The sequence below is a fragment of the Zalophus californianus genome, chromosome 7, assembly GCF_009762305.2.
Source record: "Zalophus californianus isolate mZalCal1 chromosome 7, mZalCal1.pri.v2, whole genome shotgun sequence".
Classification (NCBI taxonomy): Eukaryota; Metazoa; Chordata; class Mammalia; order Carnivora; family Otariidae; genus Zalophus; species Zalophus californianus.
Genome location: NC_045601.1, coordinates 72802425 through 72821957, shown reverse-complemented (window position 1 = coordinate 72821957; position 19533 = coordinate 72802425). Strand labels below are relative to the sequence as shown.

The following is a 19533-nucleotide window of genomic DNA, read 5'->3' as shown; positions in this document are numbered from 1 at the left end:
ACTGCAGTCAGACCAGATGTCTGACCTAGCCCACTGCTGGGCCTGTACTCAGACTGCTGTGTGTGGTTATCTTGCTTCTTTCCTGGGGTAGTAGTCAATTTGGAGTGGTGCTTGCCCCTGTCAGGTCTGCTTGCACAATGCCAGGCTTTTGACACTGTTTTGGATGGGTTCTGGCCAAGGGAGTATTGGAAGGGGCAGGTCTGCAAGAAAATATGGGGATGGGGCATGCTGTCAGCAAGCTAGGTGGAGAGCTTTGGTGCCACGCTTTTCTGCATAGGTGTCTGTGTATCTAGGCTGGAGGGCAGGAGGTGAAAATGGGGTCCACCAGCTCTTTTGTTCTTTGAGAAGTCTCCCAAGGCACATGCTCTGAGATTAGTAAACAAATCAACCTCTTGTATACCTTAGGCATTTTTCAAACTTCTGCTTCTATACTGTACCTCCATGGGGTGTTTGTTGTGCTCTCTCTTTAAGGGTAGGGACTCAGTTCCTAACACCCCCCATCCCTGCCACAACCTTGCCAGAGCCAAGCCTACTGATTTTTAAAGTTCCAGGTGTTAAATCCCACTGACTGTTGGGCTTCTCTGGTTTTCAAAGCCAAATGTTATAGGGATTCTTCTTCCTGTGTGGGTTCCCCATGCCTGGGGTACCTGGTGTGAGGTTCTGTTTCTTGCCCCCTCCCTGCCCAGCACATTCCTCCCTTCCATGGACAGCCCCAGAGGTCTGTTTAGCTCCCAACCTCATCTTTGCCCTTCATACCCTCTTCAATGTGACCTCTGCTTTACATTTAGCTGTGAAGAGTCTGTTCTGCTAGTCTTTGGGTTGTTCTGGGTTATTTACACTGATGAGGCTGTTATCTAGTTGTGCCCATGGACGAAGTGAGCTTAGGATCCATCTTCTCTAGAAGTCTACATTAACAATTTTACAATCTAGAAAAGCATTTTCTTGAGTGACTTTACCTGATCTTGCTCTTCCAATTGAATGATCTAACGCAACTTAGGACCCCAATTATAGTCCTGTGGCTACTTTGTCAAGCTAACTTACATGTGAATAAGACTAAGTTTCTCCCCTTCAAATGATGAAATTCTCACTATTACAAATATTGTTTTGGTTATATCTCTAGTTTGTCCTGTAAAATAACTTTATAACTTTTGTTCATTATTTCTTACTTACTTGCTGTGTTACCTTTCTCTCAAGACTCAGTCCCTTTCAGTGGATGTTCCTTGCAAGTTTTTGCATCATTTTATATAATCTCCAAAAACTTAGCACTACCCAATAATTTATTCCAGCTGTAATCTTTCCTAAGTGCTTGGCTTTATTTCAGACAATGCTAGTATTTGCACACATTTCTATGAAGCTCATATGTTATTCATCCAATTCTAATCTTATTCCATGGGTAGGGCAGGTATTATTAAATTTTATTTTATTTTTTTATTGTATCCGGACTCTCAGTCGCCAATAAACATTTATCATATTGCTCTAATTATACTAGATAATCAGTAAATGATTAGTGATGATGATGATGACACATAATACTTTTATAATCAAAGCCTTTTAACATATGTTACCTAACATTAACATAGTGCAGTGGGTAAGACATATGTTATCATTTCCATTAAAAAGAGAGGGAAAATAGATGCAAAAAAGGCAAGTGACTTATGTAAAGTTATCCAATAAACTAATGGTTAAGCTGTCTTCCCACACTTACAGAAATGTTTCCTCAAAGGGCTGGGTGTCTTTGCTCTCTTTTTTGGAGTGCAGGGGAGAGCAAATAATTTTTAATTTTTTTTTAAACAAATACACCAAAGAGAGATGCCAGGGTGGCTCAGTCAGTAAGCATCTGATTCTTGATTTTGGTTCAGGTCATGATCTCAGGGTTGTGAGACAGAGCCCTGCATGGGGCTTCTCACTCAGGGGGGAGTCTGCTTGGGATTCTCTCTCTCCCTCCCTCCAACCTCCCTGCCCCACTCACTCTCTCCCTCTCCCTCTCACTCCCTTGCTCTTGCTCTCAAAATTAATAAATAAATCTTTAAACACCAAAGAATCATGCAATCCTGCCAGCATTGGATGCAATCCTGGGCCACAAGTCTGCACACTCCTTTGCAACTGGTCCTATGATAGCAGAACCTTTTGTTTTGCCTTATTGTTTACTGTGACCCCCGTGTTATCTTCAAAATAGAGAAACATGCCATCTTTTCTCCAGTATGATTTTCGTTGTGGAATTACTACTGCTGGATGTACCTTCTTTCTGAGCTCCGGGTTGCGTTTCTTCACTGTGGCCATCACCATGTCACCCACACCAGCAGCAGGAAGTCTACTCAGTCGTCCTTTGAGCGCCTTCACAGAGATGATAAACAGTTTTGGCTCCTGTGTCACAGCTATTACGTGAAGACCCAGGGAAATCTAGAATTTCACAATAGAAGATCTACCACATCCTTACTTTGACATCTTTTTTTTTTTTTTAGATTTTATTTCTTTATTTGTCAGAGAATACAAGTAGGGGAGGTGGCAGGCAGAGGGAGAAGCAGCCTCCTTGCTGAGCAAGAAGCCCACTGTGGGACTCCATCCCAGGACCCTGGGATCGTGACCAAAGCCGAAGGCAGGTGCTTCACGAACTGAGCCACCCAGGCATCCTGCTTACTTTGACATCTTGAATGCCAGAAAGGGACAGAAAGCTTCTGGCTGTTTTGACAAGAACTTACTGGTTACTGTATTTTATTTATTTATTTGAGAGACAGCGAGGGAGAGAGAGTGCATGAGCAGGGGGAGGGGCAGAGAGAGAGGGACAAGCAGACTCCCTGCCAATTAGAGAGCCCAATGTGGGGCTTGATCCCAGGACCCTGAGATCACGACCTGAGCTGAAGTCAGATGCTTAACTGACTGAGCCACCCAGGCACTCTCTGCTTATTTTTTTTTTAAATTTTTTTGTTAATATATAATGTATTATTTGTTTCAGGGGTACAGGTCTGTGATTCATCAGTCTTATACAATTTACAGTGCTCACCATAGTACATACTCTCCCCAATGTCCATCACCCAGCCACTCCATCCCTCCCACCCCGCCTCCACTCCACTCCACTCCCTGCTTATTTTTAAAGATTTTATCATATGTTTCATCTTTTTCATTTAAGGTCATGACTTTAATAGCTGTGACTTGGTAAACATGTACATATGCAAAGTAGTACCGAGGACAGAAAACTTCCCAGGACAGAAAAAACCCCAGAAAGTGAGGTTCAAGGATTATTAATTTTTTCACTAAATGAATCTGAACTTGGCAAAATTGTAGGTACTCTTTTTTTTTAAACCTGACTTGGATGAAAATGGACAAATATTTTAATTTAGACTCCTGTATTTCTCTATTTTCATGTTCACTAGCTTGTTGTTGCCACCTAATATGGTGTGTAGGGTGGAGCAGAAGTTGCAGCTGGACTTTCAGGTATGGAGTCCAGGGCCCTTTTATCACTATCGTGCTGTTATAAATTTATGAAAAAAAAACCCACTTTATTTTCATGACTTTAGGGTAGCAGGTAAGTTTTTTTTTTTTAATAGAAAGAAATACAGAAGAGAGAGCTTATGCCACAGGCTGTCTAATACATATGTCTTGCTCTAAGCATAAATTATACTGTCATTCTACTTATAGGTGAAACTGCTTTATGACTAAGCTTTGTCAAGGCTCCTGGCATGGATTGCTCTTCTTCCACATTTCTTCCTGATTTATTCCCTTACCTCTTATAGGTCCTAATCTAAATGTCACCTTGTCAGTATGGTTTTCCCAGTCCAGCCTATTTAGAATTGCAGCCCTGGCCCAGCATTCCCCAACTGCTTTTTCCTTTTTTTTTTTAATAGCATATGTCACTTTCTAGCACATTATCTAACTTTTATGGTTTTTGTTTTTTTTATATCCCCCTAACAAAATGTAAGCACTACAAGGCCGGGAATTTTTATCTGTTTTATTCTTGTTTTGGCTAAGAAAAGAGACTGGCACATAACAGATGCTAAATAATTATTGATTATATGATATGTGAATACATGTATTATGGCATGTATTAACTTGGCTATTATTTTCTCTCATGGAATCCAAAGTAGGACAATTATATATCAAAATCTGCTAATCAATGTGACAATTACTGTGTGTAAACTTATTGTATAAGTTCAAGGGAAAAAAACGGAAGGAGCTTGAAATGGTGCTTGAAAATTTTAACATTTAAACATTTAAAATTTAACATTTAACAAAATTTAACATTAATGTCAATTCAGAGAAATATTGGCCATTTACATTAGTTTGGGCTAGTTATATTCACAATTTCCTGGGTAATTAAAAAATAATTTAAAAAATGAAGTAGAAGCTTCTTTATCTGATACTGTAGTTTGTCACATCACCACAAAACACTATGCTCAGACTTGTAAATGCATCCTTTGGTGAGGATTCCAGACATTTGTTATCTGCATAAACATTTTATACCAAATATTGATGTCAGTAACAGATGTAAAAGCAGTGTAATTTTAGGAGTCAGTACTTTCTACAAATATTCCTTGATGTCAGTGCCAAATGTTACGGTTTGATTTTTTCCCCCAGTTTTATTGAGAAATATTTGGCATACATCACCGTATACGTTTAAGGTGCATAGGATGATGGTTTGTTTATATATGTTGCGAAATGATTACCACAATACGTGCAGCTAACATCCATCTTCTTATATAGACACAATAAAAAGAAAAGAAAGAAGAATAAAGGAAAAACATTTACTCCCCACCCCCACCTCTATTTAACCACAAGACTGATCTCTTGTGGTCAGGCATGAGGTGATATCTCACTGTGATTTTAATTTTCATTTCCCTAATGACTAGTAATGTTGAGTACTTTTTCATATACCTGTTGGCCTTTCATACATTATTTTTGGGAAAATGTCTATTTCGGTGCTTTGCCCATTTTTAAACTGGATTATTATTTTTTTGCTATTAAGTTGTATGAGTTCTTTATATATTTTGGGTATTAACCCCTTATCAGATATATGGTTTACAAATATATTTTCTCGTTCCATAGGTTGCCTTTTCACTTTGCTGATGGTTTCTTTTGCTGTGCAGAAGCTTTCTAGTTTTAGTCCCAATTGTTTATTTCTGATTGTGTTGCTTATGCTTTAGGTGTCATTTCTAAAAAATCACTACCAAGACCCATGTAAAGGAGCTTTGTTCCTATATTTTGTTCTAGAAATTTCATGATATCAGGTCTTACATTTAAGTATTTAATCCATTTTAAGATTTTATTTATTTATTTGACAGAGATACAGCGAGAGAGGGAACACAAGTAGGGGGAGTGGGAGAGGGAGAAGCAGGCTTCCCACGGAGTAGGGAGCCTGACGCGGGGCTCAATCCCAGGACCCTGGGATCATGACCCGAGCCGAAGGCAGATGCTTAAAAACTGAGCCACCCAGGTGCCCCTATTTAATCCATTTCAAGTTAATTTTTATAAGTGGTGCAAGATACGGGTCTAGTTACATTCTTTTACATGTGAATACCAATTATCCCAGCACCATTACTGAAGAAATTGTCTTTTCTCCATTGAGTATTCTTGACTCTCTTGTCAAATATTAGTTGGTCGTATGTTTGGGTTTATTTCTCACCTCCTGATTCTGTTCCATTGGCCGATTTGGGTCTGTTTTATGCTAGTACTGTACAGTTTTTGTGACTATAGCTTTATTGTATAGCTTGAAATCAGGAAGAGTGATACTTCCTGCTTTGTTCTTTCTTAGGATTTCTTTGGCTGTTCAGGCTCTTTTATGGTTCCATATAAATTTTAGGAGCATTTTGTCTACTTCTGTAAAAAAAATGCCATTGGAATCTTGATAGAGATTGTACTAAATCTATAAATCGCTTTCAGTAGTATTGACATTATAACAATATTAATTCTTCCAACCCAAGAACACAGGTTATCTTTCCATTTACTTGTATTTTCTTCAATTTACTTCATCAATATCTTGTAGTTTTCAGCATAGAGATCTTTTACCTCCTTAGTTAAATGTATTCCTAAGTATTTTACTGTTTTTGATGCTATTGTAAATAGGACTGATTTCTTTATTTCTTTTTCAGAAATTTCATTTTTAGTGTATAGAAACACCACTAATGGTTGTATGTTAATTTTTTATTACCATTTTTTATTATGTTAATCACCATACATTACATCATTAGTTTTTGATGTAGTGTTCCATGATTCATTGTTTGCATATAACACCCAGTGCTCCATTCAGTATGTGCCCTCTTTAATACCCATCACCAGGCTAACCCATCCCCCCACCCCCCCTCCCCTCTAGGACCCTTAGTTTGGTTGTATGTTAATTTTATATCTTGTAATTTTACTGAATTCATTAATTAGGTTTAACAGTTTTTAGGTTGAGTCTTTAGGATTTTCTATATTATATGTCATCTGCAAATCAAGGCAATTTTACTTCTTCCTTTCTTATTCTGATCTTTTTTCTTGCCTGACTGCTCTAGCTAGAACTTCCAGTACTATGTTGAATAGTAGTGGTGAGTGTGGGTACCTTTGTCTTGTTCTTGATCTTAAAGTTTTCATCCTTTTACCATTGAGTACAATGTTAGCTATGGACGTGTCATATATGGCCTTTCTTATGTTGAGATATATTCCTTCTTTGCCTAATTTTTAAGAGTTTTCATTGATTGTGGGTAGATGCTGAATTTTGCCAAATGCTTTTTCTGCATCTATTGAGATGATCATGATTCTTTTCTTTCATTCTATTAATGTGATATATCATATTGATTAATATGCATAGGTTGAACCATCCTTACAGCCCAGGGATAAATCCCACTTGGTCATGGTGAATGATCCTTTTAATATGCTGTGGAATTCATTTTGTGATATTTAATGAGAGACAGATTTCCTGTATTTCAGGCCCCACAGACCCAAATTCATTTTAAAATCTGGCCAAATTCATATTCCATACAAGTTTTTATCTAAATATATATAAAATATGAGCATTTGGGAAAAAAATCCTTCAGACTCAGTAAGTCAAAAAATTTGATTAAAATAGAAAATCATTCAAAAAGATAATATGTACCTAAAATATTTTATTTTAGTATAAAATGTAAAAACTAATATACCAGTCTTTTGATTTTAGGCCAAAGCTTTTTTTTTTTTTTTTTAAGATTTTATTTATTTATCTGATAGAGCACAAGCAGGCGGAGCTGCAGGCAGAAGGAGAGGGAGAGGGAGAAGCAGGCTCCCCACTGGGATCATGACCTGAGCTGAAGGCAGATGCTTGCTTACCCGACTGAGCCACCCGGGAGCCCCTAGGCCAAAGTTTTTATTAGCAATTATTTTTTTAAGTAGTCTGCTGATGTTTTGATGCTGTTGGTTTTAGAATTCCTTTAGGTTTTTATGACTTCTATTCTTAATTTTTTTATAGTTTTCTTGCTCATGTACAATTTCAATTTTTTCTTGAATATCTTTTCTGAAGTCATTCCAAAGCATCCCACTTAGTTATTTTTTTTACCTAATAACACTTCCTTTTTCTTTTAATAAAACATCATTTTGCATACTATTTACTTTAATTACATAATTTGAATAGAAGTACAGTTGACATAAATAGGTTCAGGATCAAACAATGACCCTTAGAAAGTGAACACCTCATCCAGTGAGAGCTAGAGAGTGGAGGCATTACTGGAGCCTACCTGCTTGGTCCTGAGACTCTTGTACTGGGAGCCTGTCTTAGTCATTAGGCAGGAATGTAGAACATTTGTGAGACAGTTAAGTGATGATTGGTTGGAAGAGCCTCTATTATACTCAGCTTTTGTTGTAGCTATAAGAACAATTGAAGGAATGGAATTTTAGTGTGATTTATTCATATTGTCTATTAACATTAACCAAGTTCTTCAGGTAATTGTCCTCCCCACATTTAAAAAATACTGATACAAGTTGACCTAGCAATAAAGGGCGTTTTGTGTTTGTGAAATGATTTAGTTTAAATTATTTCATATGCAATTGAAAAATATTTACAAATGCATTTAAATGCCTATTCTATCACAAGAGGGCACTCATGCCCCATTCTTTATATCAAGTGCTGTTTCAGGCGTTGATTCGAGAGGAATTATAACTGAAATAAAATTTCAAACTACAAATGAATTTTAAGTTCAATAAACTGTTTATCATCTGGCAGAACTGGGGATTAGTGATTATGTTTATGCAAAAACAGATTCATAATATATTAATATTATACAAGGATTTTCACATACAGAATATAAAAATATGCAAAACTTACTATGGTAAACAATATTTCATTTTTTTTGATGAGTCATTCCAAGGTCTTCATTATTTTAAAATGTGATTATTATTTTATTAATTATTGAATTATTGAAATGAGGTTTCCAGTCATCTATCACACAATCAGTCAACATGCTGAGCATCTACTCTGTTATTTATCTTCTTTGGACAACAGATTTACTGTATTTTAGAGAATGTATCAGGTATTGCATCAGTTTATTTAAATTGCAGCTTTAATAATTTTAGCATGTATTAGTTATATATCGCTGCCTATTTACCCTAAAACTTAGTAGCTTAGAGTAACGATCATTTATTATCTCATAGTTTCTAAGGGTCAGGAATCTGGGAATAGTTCAGCAGGGTGCCTTTTGCTCAAGGTCTCTCACAAGATGGCAGTCAAGCTCTTGGCCAAGATTTCAGTCATCTCAAGGCTCATTTGGGACTGAAGAATTTGTTTTCAAGCTCACTTTCATGGGCCTCTCCACAGAGCAGCCTTACAACATAACTGACTACCTCCCTGGCCAACTGATCTAAAGATAGAGTCCTTAAGATGGAGGCCATAATCTTTTTATAACCTAATCTCTGAAGTGACATCCTTCTGCTATATTTTGTTAGAAATGAGTCTAAATCCCTCTACACTAAATGGGAGGGGATTATACAAGGGTGTGAATACCAGGATATAGGGGTCACTGGAACCCAGCACAGAGGCTGCTACTACATAGCTAAATAAATATGAGCCATGTAAAAACAGAAATCTCCCCAGATAGTTAGAACCAAGGATTATTACTTTGTCATTGGGTGAATTTGGACATGACAGAGTTGTGGTACTCAAAATTTTAACCAGGATGGGAGTAAAACAAATATTTGAATTTGTATTCAAGGTTTGAAAAAATTTCTTTATTAACCCATTGTGTTTGGCATAAACAAAGAAGTAGGGAAAATGACTGAAAATTTGCTAAAATTTGAAAGAAAATGGAATCTAAAATGTTGGATTTGGAGGAGTGCTTGGGTGGCTCAGTTGGTTAAGCATCCATCTCATGATTTCAGCTCAGGTCATGACTTCATGGCCTGTGAGATCGAGCCCTATGTTGGGCTCCCCGCTCAGCAGGGAGTCTGCTTAAGATTCTCACCCTCTGCCCCTCCTCCCAGTCATGTGCACTTGCGCACGCTTGCACTTTCTCCCTCTCTCTCTCTTTCAAATAAAACATAAATCTTTAAAAAAAGATGGTGGATTTGGAGTTGACAATATGGTGGGACCAGGTGGTACTGGAACTGGTTTTTGAGTCCATGTTCTCTAGCCAGAGCCAACCTTGGGCTATGGTGATATGGAATGGGCAAAGGTCAGATGACCACTCTGAGGAGTTTCCTGTGCTCCTGAAGGAAACCCGTATATCAGGAACCTCCTGAGATCTTGAAAATGGGCAGGAATTGTGGTGATTTTATTACTTAACTGAGACCTTTCATCTTCCTCTCAGGCTTTCCTTACAAAGTGATCTGTTAATTGCTCATCTTTATGCAAAAAGAACGGATGGGTTTTTCCAGTTTTGTGGTACCTTGATACTCGATCATTTAGATACTAATTTCATGTTAATATTGTAACTTTCCCAAGTATGGATTAAAATATACTGCTCACCTTTCTTATTTTTCTATTTATTTTATTTTAAATGTTTATTTTAAAAATGTTCACTTCATTTTCAAAATAGGTGATACAGTGACTTAGCATAAAATTTCAAAATCTTTCAGGAGAGTATATTCTAAAAGGCTTCCTCTCACTTTTATTTCTCAGTCCCTGAGTTCCTTCCAATTTACCCATGTTTAGGATATCCTTCCTGAGCTATTAAATATACATATAAAAATTATATGTACAGATAAAAGTTTTTTCTTTTCTTAGGCAAACGAGAGTATTCCATATACACTGTTCCATTCCTTTCTTTTTTCACTTAACAATATATCTTGGTGGGGCACCTGGGTGGCTCAGTCGGTTAAGCGTCTGCCTTCAGCTCAGGTCATGTGGGATCGAGCCCCACGTCGGGTTCCCTGCTCAGCCGGGATCCTGCTTCTCCCTCTGCCTGCTGTTCTGCCTACTTGTGCTCTCTCTCTCTCATATAAATAAGTAAAATCTTTTAAAAAAACAAACAATATATCTTGGCATTCTTGTCATATCAGCTTCTTCCTATTTAAAGACTGTGTAATATTCTATTGTATCGATGTACAATAATTTATCCTGTTCTCCGTTGATAGACTTGAGGTTTCCAAGTCTTTGCTATTTAAACTATGTTACAAAACCAATCTTGTTTATTAATTTTGCTTTTATTTATTTGACAGAGAGAGACACAGTGAGAGAGGGAACACAAGCAGGGGGAGTGGGAGAGGGAGAAGCAGGCTTCACACGGAGCAGGGAGCCCAATGCGGGACTCGATCCCAGAACCCTGGGACCATCACCTGAGCTGAAGACAGATGCTTAATGACTGAGCCACCCAGGAGCCCCTTGCTTTTATTTTTAAAATTTAAATATCATTAATCTTTGATGATTCAGGAGGCATATTTAAAGATTTTATACTGCATAGGGTTATTATTATATCAGTTAACAGTGTACAGCATCGTAGATATAAAAGCTATAAATATTGGGGCACCTGGGTGGCTCAGTCAGTTAAGCCTCTGACTTCAGCGCAGGTCATGATCTCAGGGTCCTGGATTGAGCCCTGCATAAGCTCCACGCTCAGTGGGGAGTCTGCTTGTCTCTTTCCCTCTCCCTGTGCCCCTCCCCCAGCTCATGATCTCTCTCCCTCAAATAAAGAAATAAAATCTTTTAAAAAAAGCCCGAAGTATTAGCCTAGATTTTTAAAAAGGATTTGTTTATTTATTAGAGAGAGAGTGGAGGGGCAGAGGGAGAGGGAGAGAGAGAATTTTTTTTTTTAAAGATTTTATTTATTTATTTGACAGAGAGAGACACAGAGAGAGGGGGAACACAAGCAGGGGGAGTGGGAGAGGGAGAAGCAGGCTTCCTGCGGAGCAGGGAGCCCGATGCGGGGCTCGATCCCAGGATCCTGGGATCATGACCTGAGCCGAAGGCAGACGCTTAATAACTGAGCCACCCAGGCACCCCGGAGAGAGAGAATCTTAAGCAGACTCCCCACTGAGTGTAGAGCTGGATGGTGGGGCTCAATCCCACAACCCTGAGATCATGACCTGAGTCAAAATCAAGATTTCGACACTTAACCGACTGAGCCACCCAGGCACCTCAGCCTAGATTTTTAGTAACTATAAGATATACTTTAAATTTTGTCATTTCTCTACTGTTTATTATGAAAAATTTTAGTCATACAGAAAAGATGAATAGTATAATGAATACCTATATACCTATCATCTAGATTTAAAATTTGTTCGTATTTTGCCACATTTGCCTGCTTTTTTAATCCACAGAAAATCTCCACCTATACAAACTTTGACAAAGCGTAGAGTATAAAATACATAAGGAGAGAAAACTTTGGCTATTTGAATTTTTACTTGTTCCTGTTATAAAAAAATGAGCTTTATCATACTTAATCTCAGCAAAAGATTTACTGAAGTATCTAGGGCTTATAATGTTCTCAGCTAAATAATGTTTGGCATTGTACAGACAAAGTGTAGATTTTATGAACCCAAGGAACTTAATGCAATGGGTTTAGGGACAAAGGAGCCCTGTGTCCAGATGTCTCACAGAATCTGCACCTCAGCCTGCCTGCCTTCCTTCCTTCCTTCCTTCATTTTTTCCTTCCTTCCTCCATATCTATTATTTTTTTAAAAGATTTTATTTATTTATTTGACACAGAACACAAGCAGGGGGGAAGGGGTAGAGGGAGAGGGAGAAGCAGGCTCCCCACTGAGCAGGGAGCCCGATGTGGGACTCGATCCCAGGATCCTGGGATCATGACTTGAGCTGAAGGCAGATGCTTCACTGACTGAGCACCCAGGCACCTCTCCCTATCTATTATTATTTTGACAATAATAATTACAGGAAGCATTTATTGATCACTTTTCCCATACCAGGCATTTCTCTAATTAACTTGCACATATTAACTTATTTAATCCTTACAACAAATCTGTGAGCTAGGCATTATTATTATTATTATTATTACCCCAATTTTATAGATGAGGAAGAAATGGAAGCTCATATACATGGGAAAATGGCAGGAAAAGTCATGTCATGAGATTCCATTTTTGTATCTACTTTTAAATAATTCCATAACAGTAACCTAGATTCAATTTATGAACCTATTATTGGCATTTGTTGAAGAAGAGGGAAGAAATATAAAGAAATGTAATATGTTGTGTTATCTGGGGTTCAAATAGACTCTGATGAGTGAAATTAGGGGACATGCCTCTTCACCCCTACACCATTTACATAAGTTGAGTTCCTTCTAGGGAAAAGATGTGAACTCTACCATTCAATAAGAATTCAGACATACGTTTGGGCAAGTTAAGAGAGAGGACCACAATGGAAGTCTTAGATTATAGAGAACATGGGCAAGTTTATCTGAGTGTAATGCAGAAAGAATGGTTTCTATGTGTTGCATAAGCATTAGTGCCATCTCTTGTGAGCAGTGGTGTTTTGGTTCTACCCACAATAGAATGATTACCGGGGTGCCTGGGTGGCAAAGTCGTTTGAACAGCTGACTCTTGGTTTCAGCTCAGGTCGTGATCTCAGGGTTGTGAGATTGAGCCCTGCGTTGGGCTCCGTGCTCAGCATGGAGTCTGCTTGAGACTCTCTCTGCCCTTCCCTCCTGTACACATACTCTGTCTCTCTCAAATAAATAAATCTTAAAAAAAAAAGAATGATAACCTAGTTTTGGGCGCTGCTGTTGGGAGAAGAGTTCCATCTCAGAGTGATGCCTCTGAGAGACTATTGAGGCTTGAGGCTGTGGGTTCTTGGCCTGGCCATTTATAGTGGTTAACCATAAATCAGGACTGACCCATTGGCTAGTGAAAGCACCCCTGATTTTCCTGGAAATTCTTGAGAAATGATTTCCTTCCAGCAGTTAAAATGAGGACATGTACATTTGGAATTCTTTTTATACTTTTATGTGAAAGTTTACAGTCTCACTGGCAGATAGATAAGGGATATGATCTTGATAGAGATGGATCCATATCATTATAAAATATGTTGCTGGTCAGAACACATCCTTCTGGTGGGCAGAACCCCTAAGGCTCCAGGGTAACAGGAGGGCAGGAATATTTGGCTCATAGGATTTTAGAGGAGGCACTGTTAACCCCATGGGTGTCCACCCAATGTGAGTCAGGAGTTCCCAGTCCATGTCTGATTCAGATAAGGACACCTTCACAAAGACTTTATTGAACTAGTATGAAAATATCCTCTAAGTTGTTTTCCAGTACAAGATTTTATATATCAGATAGAGGACACACTTCATCTTTCCTAATCTACATGATCATTCACAAGGAAGAGTCTGTAACCAGCCCCAGCAAGGACACCTTCAGACTCGGGCAGATGGATTCTAAACTGATTAGCAGGCAATGAAAAAATCGATAGAAGATGCATTATGTAAATATGGGTCATTCAAAATTACCTTGATGGGATAAAGTTAGATACTTAGCAGAGAGGTGGGAGGATGGGAGCAAATGGGAGGTTTATTTAGATTATGTTTTTTTTTTAAGATTTTATTTATTTATTTGACAGAGACAGACAGCGAGAGAGGGAACACAAGCAGGGGGAGTGGCAGGCAGAAGGAGAAGCAGACTCCCAGCCGAGCAGGGAGCCTGATGCGGGGCTTGATCCCAGGACTCCAGGATCATGACCTGAGCCGAAGGCAGACGCTTAACCGACTGAGCCACCCAGGCGCCCCTTAGATTATGTTTTGATAAAAGTCCTCCTCGTCATTAACATCTAGTCTCTGCAACTATAGATTGTAAATATTCCACACGTATTATACTGAGTTTTCAATTGATTTTAAAAGTCGGATTTATATATGGCCACAGTGCAGGTAATGTATGCGACAGAATTTGATTATAAACTAAACAGAATTGATATTTTGTAGAAAATGTATGGTTTGTTGAAGGTCCCTGCAGATTCACTGGAGTATTTCTGTATTTTTCTTTGAAGATCATTTGAAAATAAATAAAATCTATGATGAGATTTACTTGATTAGCTTTGAACACCATTTTATAACATTAAAGCGAGACTGTTTTTGTGATGGCTTTGTAATGTGTTGACTGGGCTGAACTACATTTCCCAGAATTTCCTTTCCTGTGAATTTCCAGTTACGGTAGGCCACAAGAGATATTCTTGTGCAAGATTAGTAGCATGGAAATGAAGCAGTAACCACTTCGTAGCTTACACACTTGGCCACTTATCTGCTAGTTCAGATGCTTGCAGCTGCAACCACTCCACCTTTCCCCGCTCCTCTTTCAGTTTCTCTGACTCTTCACCAGATGTGTGTTCACTTTGTTCTTGCTTGTCCCCATTATACATCCATCTTCCCTTCCTGACTGCCTGCCCTGTGGACTTAAACCTCCTTCATCAGCTTTGGGGACAGTAGCCTTTACGGAGCCTGCTTAACCAGCTCTTACAATCCCTGTGTCAAATCCCTTCACAAAAATGGTTCTCAACGGCGAGCAATTTTGAACCCCATGGGACATTTGGTGATCTCTGGAGACATTTTTGATGATCTTGATGGGAATGGGGGAGTGGGAGGAATAGTGGTGCAGGAATGAGGGTTGCTGTTGGCATCCTGTTGGCAGAATTTAGATATATGGCTAAATATCCTGCAATGGGCAAGTCAGCATGCCTCACCCTGCCCAACACACACACAGAATTATCTGGTCCAAAAATGTTATGTTTGGAAATTAAGAAACTCACAGGATTTGGACTGGATAGTTCTTTGTTATGGGGTGGGGGGTAGAGGGGCTGTGGTTCTGTTTTTCAGACTGAACCCTGACTGATGCTAATATGTTGAGCACTGGGTGTTACATGTAAGTAATGAATCACTAAGTTCTACTCCTGAAACCAATATTATGCTATATGTTAACTAACTCGAATTTAATTAAAAACTTGAAAAAAAAAGTCAAACGTAAATATTTTAGCAGTTTCTTCCTTGTCAGCAAAGTTATATTTTCATTAAAGACCAAAACAATAGGGCGCCCGGGTAGCTCAGTTGGTTAAGCATCTGCCTTCTGCTTGGGGCATGATCCAGGGGTCCTGGGATTGAGTCCTGCATTGGGCTCCCTGCTCAGTGGGGAGTCTACTTATTTCTCTGCCCCTCCCCTCCCCCCACCCCACCCCTGCTCATGCTCACTCTCTCTCTCTCTCGCCCCCAAAAATAAAGAAATAAAATCTTTTAAAAAATAATAAAAAAAAGACCGAAAAGATAAAAACTTTTGATGAACATACACAACAAATAACTCAATTTGTGGTAATATATTTATAGCTAGAGAGCATGGTCAGATTCTAATCTTTATCAAACACATGCTGTATAGTAAAAGCCCTAAAAGTTCTCTCTTAAAATGTTTTTTTTAATTAATACATTTTTTTTTTTCACCAGCGGCTGTTGGGTTTACAGAAAAATAGAGCAAACAGTACAGGATTCTCATATATCCCCAACCCCTCAATGAGTTTTTACTATTATTATTTTTTTATTAGTCTGCTTGGGTTTCCTTAACAAAATATGACAGATGGATGGCTTGATGGTTAAAACAACAGAAATTTATTTGCTTACAGTTCTGGAGGCTGAAAGTCTAAGATCAAGGTCCAGTAGGATTCAGTTTCTGGGGAGAGCTCCTTTCCTGGCTTGTAAACAGTCACCTTCTCACTCTGTGCCCACATGGCCTTTCCTGTGTGCTCAAGCATAGAGACAGAGACAGCTAGATAGGTAGAGTCACAGAGAAAGTGGCGGCGGGGAGAGAGAGAACGAGAGAGAAAGAATGCGCCCCTGGTGTCTCTTCTAATAAGTACACTAATCCTATCATATCAGTGCACTACCCGTATAACTTCATTTAACCTTGATTATCTCCTTGGGTGCCCTATCTCCAAAAATGGTCATATTGGGGGCTAGGGCTTCAACATATGAATTTTGGAGGTCACAATTTAGTTCATAGCAGTGTTGTACAATTCCATGGGTTTTGACAAATGGATAATGTCATGTATCTAGCATTATGATGTCTTATAGAATAATTTCATTGTCCTAAAAATCTTCTGTGCTCCACCTATTCACACAACCTTTGGCAATCACTGATCTTTTTTTTTTTTTAAGATGTTATTTATTCATTATTCATTTGAGGGAGAGAGAGAGCACAAGCAAAGGGGAGAGGCAGAGGGAGAGGGAGAAGCTGACTCCCCACTGAGCAGGGAGCCTGATGCGGGTGTGATTCTAGGATCTGGAGATCATGACCTGAGGAGAAGGTAGACGCTTAACAGATTGAGCTACCCAGGTGGCCCGCAATCACTGATCTTTTTCCTGTCTCTACAATTTTGCTTTTTCTAGAATACCATTTATTTATTTATTTATTTATTTATTTATTATTTATTTATTTATTTATTTATTTTTAAGTAAGCTCTCTGCCCAGTGTGGGGCTTGAACTCATTATCCTGATAGATCAAGAGTCAAATGCTCCACCAACTGAACAGTCAGCTACCCCTGGAATACCATATAATTAAAATCATGCAGTATTTAGCCTTTTCAGACAGGCTTCTTAGAAAATGCATTTAAGGCTCCTCCATGTCTTTTCATGGCTTGATAGCTCATTTCTTTTTATTGCTCAGTTATATTCCAGTCTATGGATGTGCCACAGTTTGTTTATCCATTCACCTACTGAAGGACATCTTGGTTGCTTCAAGTTTTGGAATTATGAATAAAGTTGCTATAAGCATTTGTGTGTGAACTTTTTTGTGTGGATATACATCTTCAGCTCATTTGTATAAATACCATCCAGTGATTGCTGGATTGTATGGTAAGAGTATGTTTAGCTTTGGAGGAAACTATTGGGTTTTCTTCCAAAGTTGCTGTACCATTTTTCATTCCCACCAGCAATAAGGAGGGTTCATTTTCCTCCACATTCTTGCCAGCATTTGATGTTGTTGTTTTTTTGAACTTTCGCCATTCAAATAGGTGTGTAATGATTTCTCATTGTTTTAATTTTTAATTCCCTAATAACGTGCTTTTCCTGTGCTTCTTTGCCTTCTGTATGTCTTTTTTTTTTTGTTAAGATTTTATTTATTTATTTGAGACAGAGTGAGCGATAAAGAGAACACAAGCAGGGGGAGTGGCAGAGGCAGAGGGAGAAGCAGGTTCCTACTGAGCAGGGAGCCTGATGCAGGGTTTGATCCTAGGATCATGACCTGAGCTGAAGGCAGACACTTAACCAACTGAGCCACTCAGGCGCCCCTGTCTTCTGTATATCTTTGTTGAGATGTCTGTCCCAGATATTTTGCTTACTTTTAAATCAGGTTTTATGTTTATATCTTATTGCTGATTTTTAACAGTTCTTTATATATTTGGGATATAAATACTTTATCAGATGTGTTTTACAAAGATCTGTGGCTTTTCATTCTTTTAACAGTGTCTTTCACAGGAAACAAGATTTTCCCTTTTAATGAATTTGAGTTTATCAATTACTTCTCTCATGAATTCTGCTTTTGATGTTGTATCTGATAACTCATTGCCAAATTGAAGGTCACCTAGATTTTCTTTGATGTTATCTTCTAGAAATTTTATAGTTTTGTATTTTACATTTAGGTCTAGGATCTCTTTTGAATTAAGTTTTGGTAAGTTGCAAAGCTTGTGTCTAGATTCTTTCTTTTCTTTGTTTTTTCTTTTTGGCATGTGGATGTCCAACTGTTCCAGCACCATTTGTTGAAAAGACTAGTGTTATAGGCTGAATTGTGCACCCCCCACAATTCATATGTTGAAGCCCTAATCCCCAGTACTTTAGAATGTGACTGAATCTAGAGATAGGGCCTTTTTTTTAAGGGATACTTTTTTTAGAACATTTTTTTAAAGATTCTTATTTATTTATTTGACAGAGAGAGACACAGCGAGAGAGGGAACACAAGCAAAGGGAGAGGGAGAGGGAGAATCAGGCTTCCCGCTGAGCAGGAAGCCCGATGAGGGGCTCGATCCCAGGACCCTGGGATCAGGACTTGAGCCAAAGGCAGGCACTTAACAACTGAGCCACACAGGCACCCCTTTTTAAAACATTTTTTAAAAAGTTTTTATTTAAGTAATCTCTACATCCAATGTGGGGCTCGAACTCATGACCCTGAGATCGAGAGTCATGTGCTCTTCTGACTGAGCTAGCCAGGCGCCCCAAGATAGGGCCTTTTAAGAGGTAATTAAGTTAAAATGGGTTTTTAGGGTGGGTCCTAATCCCATATGACTGGTATCCTTATAAAAGAGGAAGTTAGATACACCAGACACGTACATAGACCAAGATGTGACCATATGAGGACATAGTGAGAAAGTGGCCATCTGCAAGCCAAGGAAAGAGGCCTCAAAAGACACCAGACCCATCAACACTTTGGTCTTGTACATCTAACATCTAGAACTGGGAGAAAAAGAAATCTGTTCTTTAAGCTACCCAGTCCATGATATTTTGTTTTAGCAGCTCTAGCAAACTAATACAACTGTGTTTTCTCCATTGAATTGCCTTTACTCCTTTGTAGTAGGTTTGTAGTAGTCAAAGATCGGTTGACTATATTTGTGTGGGTCTATTTCTGTGCTCTCTGTTCTGTTCCATTGAACAGAATATTTGTCCATTTTTTAACTGATACCATACTGTTTTGATTACAGTAGCTTTATGGTAAATCATATAGCCAGGTAGTATCAGTCCTCCAACTTTGTTCTTCTTCAGTATTGTGTTGGTATTCTGAGTCTTACTTTTCCATATGAACCTTAGAATCACTTTGTCAGTATGGACAAAATAACTAGCTGGGATTTTGCTGGGGTTGCATTGAATCTATACATCAAAATGGGAAGAGCTGAGATCTTAATAACATTAAGGTGTCCTATTCACAAATACGGAATCTCTCTCTCTCTCTCTTTTTTTAGTAATCTCTATGCCCAACAGGGGTTTTGAACTCACAGCCCTGAGATCAAGAGTCACAAGTCACATGCTCCACCAACTGAACCAGCCAGGCACCCCGTCTATTTATTTAGATGTTTTTTTATTTCATTCATCAGGTTTGTTGTTTTCCTCATGTAGATCTTGGGCATATTTTGTTAGATTTATACTTAAGTATTCCTCTTTTGTTGCTAGAGTAAATGATGTGTTTTTATT

General features: G+C 38.5%; 1 pseudogene; it reads right to left on the bottom strand.

Moving 5' to 3' along the window:
- Positions 1–2041: 2041 nt before the first annotated feature.
- LOC113927602 lies at positions 2042–2445 on the bottom strand (annotated as a pseudogene).
- Positions 2446–19533: the final 17088 nt, after the last annotated feature.